This window comes from Corvus cornix, chromosome 4, assembly GCF_000738735.6.
Source record: "Corvus cornix cornix isolate S_Up_H32 chromosome 4, ASM73873v5, whole genome shotgun sequence".
Classification (NCBI taxonomy): Eukaryota; Metazoa; Chordata; class Aves; order Passeriformes; family Corvidae; genus Corvus; species Corvus cornix.
In genome coordinates, this window is record NC_046334.1 from 34,702,114 (window position 1) to 34,715,174 (window position 13,061).

Sequence of the window (13,061 nt, forward strand, 5' to 3'; positions counted from 1 at the left end):
TTCTGTTGCTCTTTGTCATTCTAAGCAGTCCCTGGAAACTGTAGAAGGGAAGGAGGAGTGGAAGAACTAGAAAGACAGAGAAGTGAAATAGCAGTATATATGGTGGTGGTTGCATGTATGGGAGGGAGGTTGCTGAGAATGGCAACTTGCAGATGTTATGTGATAAGGAGTAAGCCAGGTGGTCATGTACCCAGCATATCTGTTACAAGACCCATTCATGAAGAAAGGAGATAGTGGCTCCAGCAGAGAGAAATTTCACCCCCAAGCTTTCTTTCCCAGAAGCGTGGTTGCCCGAGATAAGGGAAAAAATGTGGTGTAAAAGACTTCTCATTGTATAATGTTCACTGCTATGTGTGCAAAATTTGTTTTGTTTTTAAACATAGAGTCAACATAAAATACAATAATCTGAGAGGGGTGCTATTGTGAAAGTCCCTTCACTTGCTGATGTCCAAATTGATGACCTTGGAATCCCTGGTGTAATTACACTTGAGTGCTATATTTTGCCATTAACAACACTTGAAGCACAAGAGACTGATCCTGATTGCAGTCAAGAGACATGTTTTGCTTGGCCAAAGGCAGTGTAAGTCTGTGCTGCTGTCAGAAATTGAAATCTTGCCTTCTCCTCAGCCAAGTATTTTGCTCCCAAGCACAGTGATAGCATAAGGAAGGGAAAGAGTGCCAACAAGAGGAGAAAAATAAATGTCTGACTGCAGAGACTTGAAATCAGCTTTCAGCATTTGGAAAACTGCATCTCTAGTAAAAGTGAACAAAATAATGACATTAAAATTAGCTGAGTAGTAAAGTAGTTCTCTCAACCATGAGAATGATTTCTCTTGAAAAGAACTCATCTGTGGAATTGCATCTGTCCGTAGAGTATTAGATGATAGAATCAGCATATACTAGCAGTGAATAAGAGCAAGCACTCTTATTATAACCTTTTTCAAAAGTTATTTAAACTTCTAAATTGTTAACTATGGAGAGCACTTTAAGCTTCTGAAAATCATTAATAAGTTTATTTCTCAGGAAGACTGACTTTGATTTTAAATTTCCTAAAGGATCTTTTGTTTTCAGGTTTATCTTAAATTATAAATTACTTAACAGGTTTATTTGTGAACTCTCTGAAAACAGTTTCTTCAGCCAACACTGAAAGTAATTGCAAAGAGTTTGGGAATGATAAGCTGGTTTTGGCTTTGTGTTTTTTTATTATTATTTTTAATTTAACAAGAAAGAGAGACTGAGTACCTTCTTGAAGTATGAAATACATTTACATCTTAGCAATGCAGCTGTAACCAACACCTATAAATAATGATATAAATAATGATTTATCACAATTCAATCTAATGCAAGAGCAGACATGCTACAGTGAATTACTGTAGTTGTTTTCAGGCTTGAAAGGTGTTTTTAAAGTCCTAGAAAACATTCAGGTTGTGGTTACAGACACTTTAATAATCCTTAAGGCATCATTAGTTGTTGCCTCCATCTGGTGCTAAGAATATTTTAAGAAGTTTAATATTATGATATGAAAAGAATTCTGGGAAAAATATATATAGAATTAATTGGGGAAGTAGTCAATACCAGATATTTTTCTAAAGTGAAATCTTGAAGACAGTAAGTGCTAAATATGGTTAAAAGGCACAATATTTCATGATGTCTTGTTTGCAACATGAGTTTCTGTAGAGTGGAAGGACCACTGAACTGAGACAAAAAAAACCCCTGATTTTTGTGATTATGGTCTCTGCTGCTGTGATCTATTTGAGGATGTTGAGCTATTACTGTGCCTTGGACTTTTCTGGTCAATACTGGTGTAGTGCACAGATGAGGTTTCAGAAGATCCCCAGCAATGTATGTTATCTTAAGATATTTTGCATCTCTCAAAATTAGGCAAATGGTGTTGATATTAATTTCAGTGTGAAGTCTATGTATGAAGGTTCTGCCTTAAACCCCTGATAATCCTCAGTGTGAATGTCTGCAAAAAAGACACAACACTGTCCTGTAGAACTGTGTAGAACATGTCCATGGTTTCAAATGAAGAACTTCCATTCAGGTGGCTTAGTATTACTATTATTTTTCCATGTGTCTGCTAAAAAAGTAACAGAAAGAAAGATGGTGTTCGTATGGTTACTGGATGTACTTGTGTGACGTTTGTTGGCTTTGTAACAAGCCATCATTTTAAAGTTCATAGACTCAGAGTAACTACAATGTGGTGCCAGAGCTTCCTGACCAGAGAGCTTCTCTGCAGATGTCTTATGTTTAGCCTCTTTGTGTTGGAGTGTTATCCAAGTCTGTCGTATGCAGTGACCACAAAGAGTATAAGCTTAAAGGAAGTTATTGTCTTCCAGGCTTCTCCCTTGGAGATGCAGAGATCAACTGTAGGTAGTTCTTCTCTCTATAGTTAATTCATTAAAATAAACTCAAGCCAGTAGGAAGTGCCATGTTTGACAGCTTTAAAATTAGCACAGCAATACCTACCCCTGTAGAATGATCAACATTTTATTCATTGCATTAAGTATTCTGCATAGGCATGTACCACACATGCTGTGAAGATGAATTGTCGGAATTCCTGAATTCCATCTCACCCAGTTCTCTTTGACAATATTTTTTTTGCAGTGAAAATAAAAGATGTGTTAATTCTGTAAAAAGAATGTCTATTAAAAGTGAAAACCAGTGAGATATAATTTCTTGCCTTTTATGAAGCTTTGATATTCAGTATTTCCTTCTACACACATGGCTATATTTTTTCCTGTTTTTCCTGGAAATTTGGGGGCTTTTTAATCATGTATTCAAAAGTCTTTGTTTTTATAACAATATGAAGAAGAAATCGACCATGAGCATAATTAAAGGGATATCAAGCAGTGTATATGTACCATCAGTAAGGAAAAGGTGAGATTATAATTAAAATTATTCCTAAAGATAAGGAGCTAATTTGGTTGATGTAAATCATGGTCACTCCTGTGTGAGATGATCTTCAACTAAAAACACTTCTGTTCATTCTGGTTGAGAAATGTACTGTTTCTTGAGCTGAATCATTTGTTGCTTCAGTCTCCATTCCTTAGCAGATGAGTTTTCTTTCATGGTTTCTTGTGTGTTCTAATTAATGCCTCAGATGTTTTTGCCAAGGTGCTAGTTCAGTCATTTCTGGAATGTGTCTTATGCCCCTTATTGAAATGTTTATTTTACTATTTTTCACTCACTCGTCACTGAAATTTTTCTTACCTTGATCTTTCTCCTAGCATTTTGCTTAATATTGAGTTCACTTCTAAGTTCTTCTGTCCCAACAGGCCTTGTGTTTTAAAGATACTGCAAGAAATTACTTCCATAATAATTGTATTTGATATCTGCAAGCAGTAAGAAACTGCTTAGAATATATTGAGAAGAGCTGGATAGAAAAAGAATATGTGAGAATAGGCAACAACAGTTCAATGATTCATGTAACTTTACGTTCAGGACCAAAGGTCCAGCCATATCCATTTCTTTTGTTTCATCTGCTGTGCTCTTTCAGGGTTGATAAGGACCTTTGGATCTTTATCTTGCTGTTAAAGTCTCCCTTAATAAAACCTTGATCTACACATATTTTCTACTGTAGTAGAAACAACTAATGCTAACTAAATTTGCTAAAATGTAAAGCAGGATAACTGCCCACAAAGTTAATCCCTTGATAAAATTACAAGTCCAGAGCATTTTCTGCATCTGTTTTCACAATTAATATATGGATGGTTCATTTATAATGCTTTTTTTCTCTCATTTTATATCAATACTTTTTTAAACAAGATAGGAGTTAAAACAAGGGAAAGTTTTGTGAAACATTTCCATTTCAGTGATCAACAGGCACTTGTACTAGGGTTTATAATTTACTAATAACAAATAAAATATTAAAATAGAGGAGGCTTTATGGAAGAATATACTAAGAAATGGGATTTTCCCTCATTTTCTCAGACTCGTTTCTGACGCAAAAAGTTGCAAATCCTGAAAAAGAATAAAAAGTGTTATAATGCCTCCTGCAATAAAAGTGTTATAATTACCCGTGGACTGAATGCAGTAGATACAGTAAGTTTAAAACAAGATATTAGTTGTCTTCCTTAGTGATCTTGCATCACTGTGAAAATCTCTGAGACCACTGGAAGACAGAAGAAATAGGAAGTGTTATGAAATATAGGTTGAAAGTCACATTTCATTGCATATTTCAGACCAAACAATAGCATGATCCAAAAGCAGTGGCAGTTATTGCTGAGAAGTTTCCTCTTTAGTGGTGTCTTTGCTAACATAGTGTCAAAGGGTAATCACAAGTGAACTTTAAGCCTTTTAAAATTTGCAGCAATAGAAGTCTGGATCTCTTTGTAACAATAGATGTGAAAAACAAGAGAGGTCAAAGGTGATACATTTATTTTTTAGGTTTTTTCTCCTTTTGGCACTGATGTTTTCTGACCTAAGTGTACATCCTGCCTACATAAAAGCTAATCAGTATTTTAACTGGAAAAGTCAAATATCCTTGAAACAGTCATGAAATACGTGTACTGTGTGTGCCACCATCATGGTATGCACACAGGACTTTGGTATTTTTTCAGATTTTTATTTTACCACTGAAAGTAATCCAGTTTATAGGATGAGTAGGGACATGAGGGAAAATTAATAAAATCATAGAATGGTTTCAGTTGGAAGGACCCTTAAGGCTTATCTAGTTCCAAAACCCCTGCAATGGGCAGGGACACCTTCAACTATACCAGGCTGTTCAAAGCTCCATCCAGCCTGGCCCTGAATGGTTCAAGGGATCGTGCATGCAACAGCTTTTCTGGGCAACCTCTTCCAGTGCCTCACCACCCTCACAGTAAAGAATTTCTTTCTAATATCTAAACCTACCCTCTTTCAGTTTAAAGCCATTACTCCTTATCCTATCACTGTATGTCCTATCTGCTCCAGCTTTTCTGGTGGCCTCCTTGAGGTACTGGAAGGGCTGCTCTGAGGTCTCCCCAGAGCCTTTTCTTCTCCAGGCTGAACAACCCTGGCTCTCTCAGCCTGTCTTCATAGGAGAGGTGCTCCATCCCTCTGAGCATCTTTGTGGCCTTCTCTGGACTTCAAACAGGTCCACGTCTTTCTTATGTTGGGGACTCCAGAGCTGGATGCAGCACTGCAGGTGGGGGCTCACAAGAGTGGAGTAGCAGGGGAAGAATAAACTTCCTCAAGCTGTTGTCATGCTTCTTTTGGTGCTGCCTAGGATATGGTTGGTCTTCTGGGCTACAAGTGCACAAGATCAGCCACTTGCTTGAGCCTGTGCATTTTAAGTTTTTAGTTAAACACATGCTTTAAACTTGTAAAAATCATTAGTGCCTTCAAGAGTGTTCTCCTGCTGTTTTCTGCCTGCGTGTTGCTTTATAGCTCTGTTGCCTCTCTCATACCTTTGTTACCAACTGTCACTGCCAGTTCTTCAAGGTACCAAGAGTGGGCTTTTTTCTAAGAAAAGGATAGCAAAGGTTGGGGATGGGGGGTGGATTGTGTGTTTAAGGCAATTTGTTTTTTTCTGTAACCGAGTAGAACACTATGCCAACAGTTTATGATGCACCTTTGAACCAGAAAATATAGCAGGAAATGTTGTACTATCCATCTGCAAACAGCTTATGGGTAGTTTTCTGGTAATCATGAACTAAGAGCATTGAAATGAAACATTCTGATTTTTTAAACATTTCTGTTGATTTCTCTTTTTTTTGTTTCTTTCCTTCTTGCCTAAATAACTGGGTGGATTTAATACTTGGAAATTATTGAGCAAAGGAAATCCAAATGGTCAGTTCTTCTAAAATGCAGCATTTTCTGAGAGGTTCTCAGTGTGATTTTGGATAGGGAGTTCCTGCAGAAATATTCAAGGATTCTCTTGGTATCACAGGATAGAGTTCTCAAACAAACTGATTAAATGGTAATCCTTGCAGCTTAATCATCATATGTACTTCATATTTACATGGCTTTGAATATGGCATGCAACCACATTTCCCTTGGTATTCTTTCATCCCTGACCACATAAATATCCAATCTACACATAATTTTGATATTGTAAATATATCATCCTATGCTGGTTATGAGGAGGAAGGTAGGTGAGAAGGGATATAGTTTTTATTTTGAACCACCTTTGTTCACTCTGTCTTGATACAACTAAATCCATTTTCCAGGACTGCTCACATCAATTGCAGAAGGTAGAAGATGAAGCTGAAAAACTGAAACAGATGGTGTTCATAATTTTGTGTTTGGTTTGCAGGAAAGAGGAAAACTAAATTTTAAAGTCTCAATAGTAGTATATATACCTGTCTTTTTTGCCTTCTCAGTGACTTTCTAGAGAAAGGTCCCATCTGATTCAGGCTAAGAGTTTTTAAATAATACAACAGAAGATTGCACTGTCACTTCCTTTGGCACCCCGGTCTGTTGAGAAATTAAAAAAAAAAACTTCTGCATAAAGCAATTAGTATTCTAATCCGAAATGAGAGACTGGAAATCCTTACTTAACTGAGATATGACATGGAAATAGATTAGTGTTGAAAAATACAATATTTATTTTAGCAAATCTGCTTGTCCCTTTTGTACAGGTTTTGACAGTACTTCTTATCATGTTCTTTGCTGAATAAAAAATTAGTCAACAAATTGAAATAAAAGATCAACCAATAGCAGTTTATGAGACAGAGAGAGGTACTGGACAAAGCTTGTTCTGCAAATCCTCATTTTTTTGGAAAATGTGTTTGGTAGAGTCTGAAGAGATAAATATAAAGTTCCTTTTGATAATATGAACCTCAGAGTATTATGGACACTACAGTTCTCTATGATAGACAAGCATAATTACGTGAATGGTAGTTGGGTTAAACAGTTACTATGTTTGAATGGGATTTCATAGCTACATGACTGGCTTGAAATCTGCAACAATATGAGGACTGATTAGTAATTGTTTTATTATTCTTTCCTTCAAGAAATAAAAAAGAAAAGATAATTTGAGGATGTATTTAACAAGGATAACTTCTGAATAGTTAATTTACTGCATGCTTTTTAATATCTAGCCAAAAAAAGTAGCTAAAATATCTAAGTACAAGCTAAACTTGTTTAACAGAAGTTCAGGTGCTGGCTACCCTCAAACTCACAGTGCCTACTCTTTAATAAAATTGTTCTTGGAACCTACCTTATCGTAGAACCCACCTGCAATTAGTCCTACCCATCTACCTGCAGTTGGTCAATGCCCATGCTTTAAAAAATGCTCTGGAGGAGTATGAGCTCATACTTGAGTAAGGAGTCTTGCTGGACAGGGACAGCTCATGAAGTTTAATCATAAACTCAGTTATATAGGTACTTTATTTCATTATTCTTCTGTTCCCGCCTGACATATGCCAGATTATTTTTCTTTTATTAAAGCAATGCAACTGTCTGGTGGCTTCCATGCTTCTTTCAATTGTTACTATACTACTGTTTCTTGTATGTCGTTTCAAGTTTTCATCCTTGTTCTCAGGTATATCTGCCATTATCTGTTGCAATTACTTATATTAACTCTCTTCAAATTTTCTTCCCCATATTAAGAAATGTTTTCTGGTGACAAAAACAAGAAGTTGGAACTCAGTGGCATTTGCTTTTGTCTGGTTGAATGTGCATGCTATGAAGCTTATCTACAGAATTTCCATATGCTATTTTTTTTCATAAACAGAATCAATAGAGGCAACTAAACATATCAGAGAAGACCTAAGAACTGAGCAAGTGCTTCAGGTCCTGCTCTGTCAGCCTTATTCTTGTCCTAAGGAGCCTTACTGCTCTCTCAGAGGTTTTCTGAGGGTAAGAACAGAAAAAAGCTTATCCAGTGGAGGGAGCTGTGTTCCTTGAGTAGATGTCTGTCAAGGAAACAAATTGATACTTTCTAGAACACTGACAGAGCCAAGTAAGAGACGGGCTGAACACTTTCAGAGGCTTTGTTTATATCCTAGAAGGAATACCAGATTGGAAGCACAGGTCTAGAATTTGGCTGCAGAGGAGAAGTTTGGTATTTGGTTTGAAATTAGTGGTAGAAAAGACCCCAAAACTAAAGGCCAGGATAGCTGTATTTACACACAATAGTTCCACCACTAATATAGAAAATGTCTCCAGGGGATGGTGAAGGGATGGCCTTAGTATCAAGTAGAACAGTTATTTACTAGAAATATAATCACCCTCTTATCTTTTGGGAGACTTGATAATATATACTATATATCTAGTGTCTGTCTAAAAAAAAACTACTCATGAAAACCTAACTTAGTTGATATCTGGAATGTTCTAGAATTCCTGCCTGTTACCTTGTTTCAGGCCTTTAGGTATCCTTGCCAAACTCTGCAGTGTATTTAGTAAGAAAAATAATTAGCATATATGAAGCTAATGGAATTGGACACCTAGTAAACGCTGAGAATTGTGCTTCCAGGGTGAGATCTTGGCAACCCTCTTATAACCTCTCAAAGGAACTGCATTTTTGTTTCTTTTGACTAATTGTTATTGCTCATCACAGACTTATTAAAGCAGATCTTTGTGATGTTTGGTAATATGCACTGTATAAAATATCCTTAGTTTTCAAGAATGTGAAGCATCAACTCAGTACAAGTGGAATTCTGTGTAGTTATCTGTATACCCAGTATGTGACACACTACACATAAAATTACACTGGCAAAGTATTAGTTTCTTGCATGTTCTTTGAAATTTTTTTCCCTTATTTCCGGATTCTGGAATTCATCTGTATTTTATAGACTTATCCTTGAAAACATTTTTCATGTCCTCCTACATGTATTTGAAAGACGCAGTTGCCAATTTTCATTTTTCCCTCCTTCTCCCTTTCCTTCTCCCTCCCCCTAACAGTTTTGACCACTGTAGTGTTTCTACTTGTGTCTTCTTTCTGTTCCTGTAAACTTTTTAAGAAACATATGTAGACTGTGTTTTTTCATGTTTTACTGAAATGCAAGAGTTTGTCAATCAAGATTTTTCTTGCCACCCCCTGTCTCACCTTCTCACCTCTCTGTGGTAAATCCTGTAAGTAATAGATGTGGCATTGTTCAGTTCAATTATTTTACAATACCTGAGCTTTTTTTTTTTTTTTATTGCCGTTAGATAACTAAGTGGTATGTGAATTTAATTAAATGATGCGTTTTGGACAAGGTGAGTTTTCTGTTAAAACAACTGGCAGCTGCAATTGTATGTCAGAAAATAATTTTAAGTAAATTTATTGGGGGTTTTAACTAACTGTCAGGATTCCTCAGAAGTCTGATGATTGTCTATAATTTTACAACCTAGGAAATAAAATGAAATGCAATAAGGAAAATAAAAGAAGTCAGATGAGAAAAACATGTTTGCAAACGGAAAGTACAATTAAAATAACCTTTGATTTGTTGACTTTTAATCCCCAGTTCTCTCTGGGACGGTGTCTGTATTTTTGTCTGTTTTATAGAGCTGATAAATATGAGTCCATGATAAGCTGATTTGACATCCAGAGAATGATGGTGGTAGCTGAAAAATCTATTTAGGAAAATGGATAGAATGACATTAAAGCCTATTTAACATTTTCTGTTACATGTGTTTTACTGCTGTATGACAGAATTTTCCAAATCCATAAAATAATAGAAGGATCGAAACTATATTTAGAAAAAACGGAAACATTTTAGACTGAGTGAAAAAGCTTAATCAGTTAAAATTGTTTGGTGATGTTCACAATGATTGAAAGTCTTACTATTTTCAGTGTTATGGTACTGAAAATTTACAAATATTTTCTATTTTCTCGCTGTTATTCATTTCATTGAAGTCAATTTATTACAAGAGGTAGTAGCTTACTCAAATCCTGTTGCAGTTGTCGATATATTTCTGCAGTGAAAAATGGAAATGGGAGATACTAGTAACAATTCAGAGGAAAAATTTCTCTTCCTTGGATTTGAAAAGTGCAATTAAAGGAAAGACTTTGCTAAAATTTCTCTTTTCCAAAAGCTTTTGTTAAAATAATTGTAATAGAAAAAACAAAGTTAAAGTAACTAGAGCTTGAAGTAGCTTTTCCCTCATTTCCTTTCCCTCACTTGCTGTTGGTCATGCATTCTCTCATTCTCACCCCTCTCTCTCTCTCTCCCCCTCTCTCTTATTTCATTCTGATGGAAAGTCTTCACAATTAAAAGTCTTCACAATTCAGACAGATGAACCACTGTTAGCATAAACTTCACCAATTCAGGATAAACTGTTCAGCATTTATTGCACTATCATGTCTTTTTGAGGCCTCAGAGGGTTCTTAGCAGAGTCAGAGGAAAAACTCATATTTTCCATTTCAAATACAATACTGTGAGAGTTACTGTAGAAATTCCTTTTCTGTGAGTTTTGTTGAGTTGTTGCACTCATTTCCCTTCTTGGAGGAATTAAATACTTGAATGGTCCTGACAGATGTGTAAAATGCAGCTCAAATTGCTTAAGTTTTCAGTGGATGAGAGAGGCAGGGTACAAGCCTAAATTTTTAATGTGAAAATTGTGATTAAAGAGGATTCATTAAAGACACTATGGAAAATGATTCTAGAGAACTGGTAAGTTCTTCTTTGTAATATTAAATGTTTTTAGTGGTCTGCTTTAATAGTACTGACATTACAAGGCCCTGTATTCAGTTTTCTAGAAATGACTGTGTTAACAGTATGTGCTTAGAGTTTGAATAATTAAGTAATTTTCTTACCTATTTGAGTGAAAAATCCATTATGTTTCTCTGTTAATCTCACCTATAGTGTTCTTCCAATTTACAGTCTGATCTGTTGTTCTGATGTTCTCAGTTTGTGCAAATGCTTGTAATTTCCTTATGTCTTAATAATACATGTTTAATATATGCCTGTGAAATCGTTGATGTGTTGACTATCTGAAAAAAAATCTGTACGTGCAGCTGTGGAATTGTTTATAATCTGTTACAGCTTCCTACTATAAAAAACATCATATAGCACCTACAAACTCTACTGCCTTCTTGGAACTGACATACAGTGATTAAGATTTTGGTAAAAGCAGAACTCCCTCTCCACTGCATGCAGAAATGGATTGATCTCAGTGTACACGCACAAAAGTATACCTGCAGTTCCTATTTCATCAATTACTAGGCAAGATAAACTATTGATAAACTAGCTGTTATACCCAAGAGCCTGCCATGCAAATTATAAGCTAATGATAATTTGTGAATGTGGCAGATGTGAGTTTAACGTGCCAGACCTTGGTTTTAGTTTCAAGTATATCTAAATAAAGTAGAAAAATATTAGAAACATAACTGAACCTGCAAGTGCTCTGTGGGATAATGTTTTACATTTCTCACTGATTGCAGAAGAATACATTATTATTATATACTTTTCTGCTTATTCTGTTGGTGTTAGAGACTGACATAGAACCTGGAAGTAAATGCTCTTCTGTAGTGTTGTGTGTGTGCAGTATACATGCCAAACATTAACAGTTACTGATCTTATGGCAGTTTATCTAAGTTTATCTCCCGGACTTTCATGAAGTACCTTGCCAGTAAATGCATTGTGCAAATCCTTTGGCATTTTTTCACCTTTCCTATCTGTACCTATTTCCTTTTCAATTTCCACCTGTAACTGATTTCTTAAACTAAGGATTTATTTGTTTTTTATTTGTGCTGGCAAGTACAGTGCAATTTTCTTATTTTTTTTCATTTGGAAGAGAATGAGGTAAGTAAGCTTAACTAAGCTTAAAGCCTGTAGAGTCCTAATGAGAGCCTGCATTCAGAGTACTTGAATTCCACCTCTTGCTAGTTCAGCTTCTGTATTAGGAATTGTGTAAGCAATTCTTTTATCTCTGCAGAATCTTTTCAGGTTTCAAGAACAGCAATAGGTATGCAATTTTGTGGTTCAGTAGCAGTGTATTCTCCCTGACAGGTGAATAAATTGAAGCATCAACAGCACATTCCAAAAGGTAAAGCATAATGGAATGGATTGCTGCTGTTGTAGTTTAGGGGAAGTTTGATGTCTGCTAGATAGCACCTTTCCTTTGAGAAAATGACCTGTTAATACTCACAGAGAGAAAGCTCAAGCAGTCCCAATTGACAACAGCTTTATTGCAGCAGTTTGCTTCTCATTTTACCTAAAGGATGGAGGCATCTTTGTTTTCCAGCTTTCAGAATTCACTAGTAACATTTTCTGTTGTGGCACTTTTGAAAAAAATGCTTTTTATTTTATAATTAAATACTCAAAATATATAAAATGGGAGACATCACTGTAAATGTCTGATTTTATTTTCTGACAGCTAATTGCTCCAACATGCATATTAATTACATCTTTAAAATTCATACATTTTCATAACTGTTCACAGGATAAAATTGTCATTGGAGATTATACAGAAGTGAGAAGTCCTCTCAGGTGCTTCGTTTTGTCTTTTTTTTTTTTATTAATATCTGTAGTATTTTAAATACTTAGGGAAATAGTTGTCATATTGGCTTAGATGTTATTCAGTTGCTGAAATTGCTTAGAATTTTGAGTTTTGGATACACTTCAACTTTTGTTTACTTTTATAATGCTCACTGGGAATTAACTCTTCCTCCCTAAAGTAATGTAAGATAAGCAGTGTTTACTGTCAGAAACAGAAATTCACATTCATTCCATTTGGTCCCCTTACTAATCATGTTTACTTACCTCTCAACACAGTCTAAAATGTACTTTAGTGGTATTTCCAGACTTTATCTAGTAAATTCTTGTCTGAGCAAAGTTGCCAAGTCAGCCCCTGAAGGCAGAGCTGTGTGCCTTCAGCTTCCACTAAAACACATAACATGATGCTGGTTATCAGCAAACACCCTAGAAATATGTGTAAAATACTCAGTGTGCATAATCATCCTTTCAGCATCCATAGCCACTGGGATTATGTGATGAGCCTTCTCCTTGCTTTAATAAAGTCACAGAAGAATTTCATGGCATGCCACAACAGAGGACTGTATGTCCTGCATACAGAACCCCTGACTCAAAACAAAATACTTGGGGTGGTAGGGCAGAAAAACACTTTATGAATGTCCAGAATTACAAACAGCCAACCTGACATTTGCTGTAGTATAGGTAAATATTATGTTCTTTTTTTTCCCTTCTTTG

General features: G+C 35.7%; 1 protein-coding gene across 5 annotated transcripts in view; it reads left to right on the forward strand.

Moving 5' to 3' along the window:
* Positions 1–13,061, forward strand: part of PALLD (palladin, cytoskeletal associated protein) — a 192,849-nt gene that overhangs the window by 85,577 nt on the left and 94,211 nt on the right. The window lies entirely within an intron of this gene.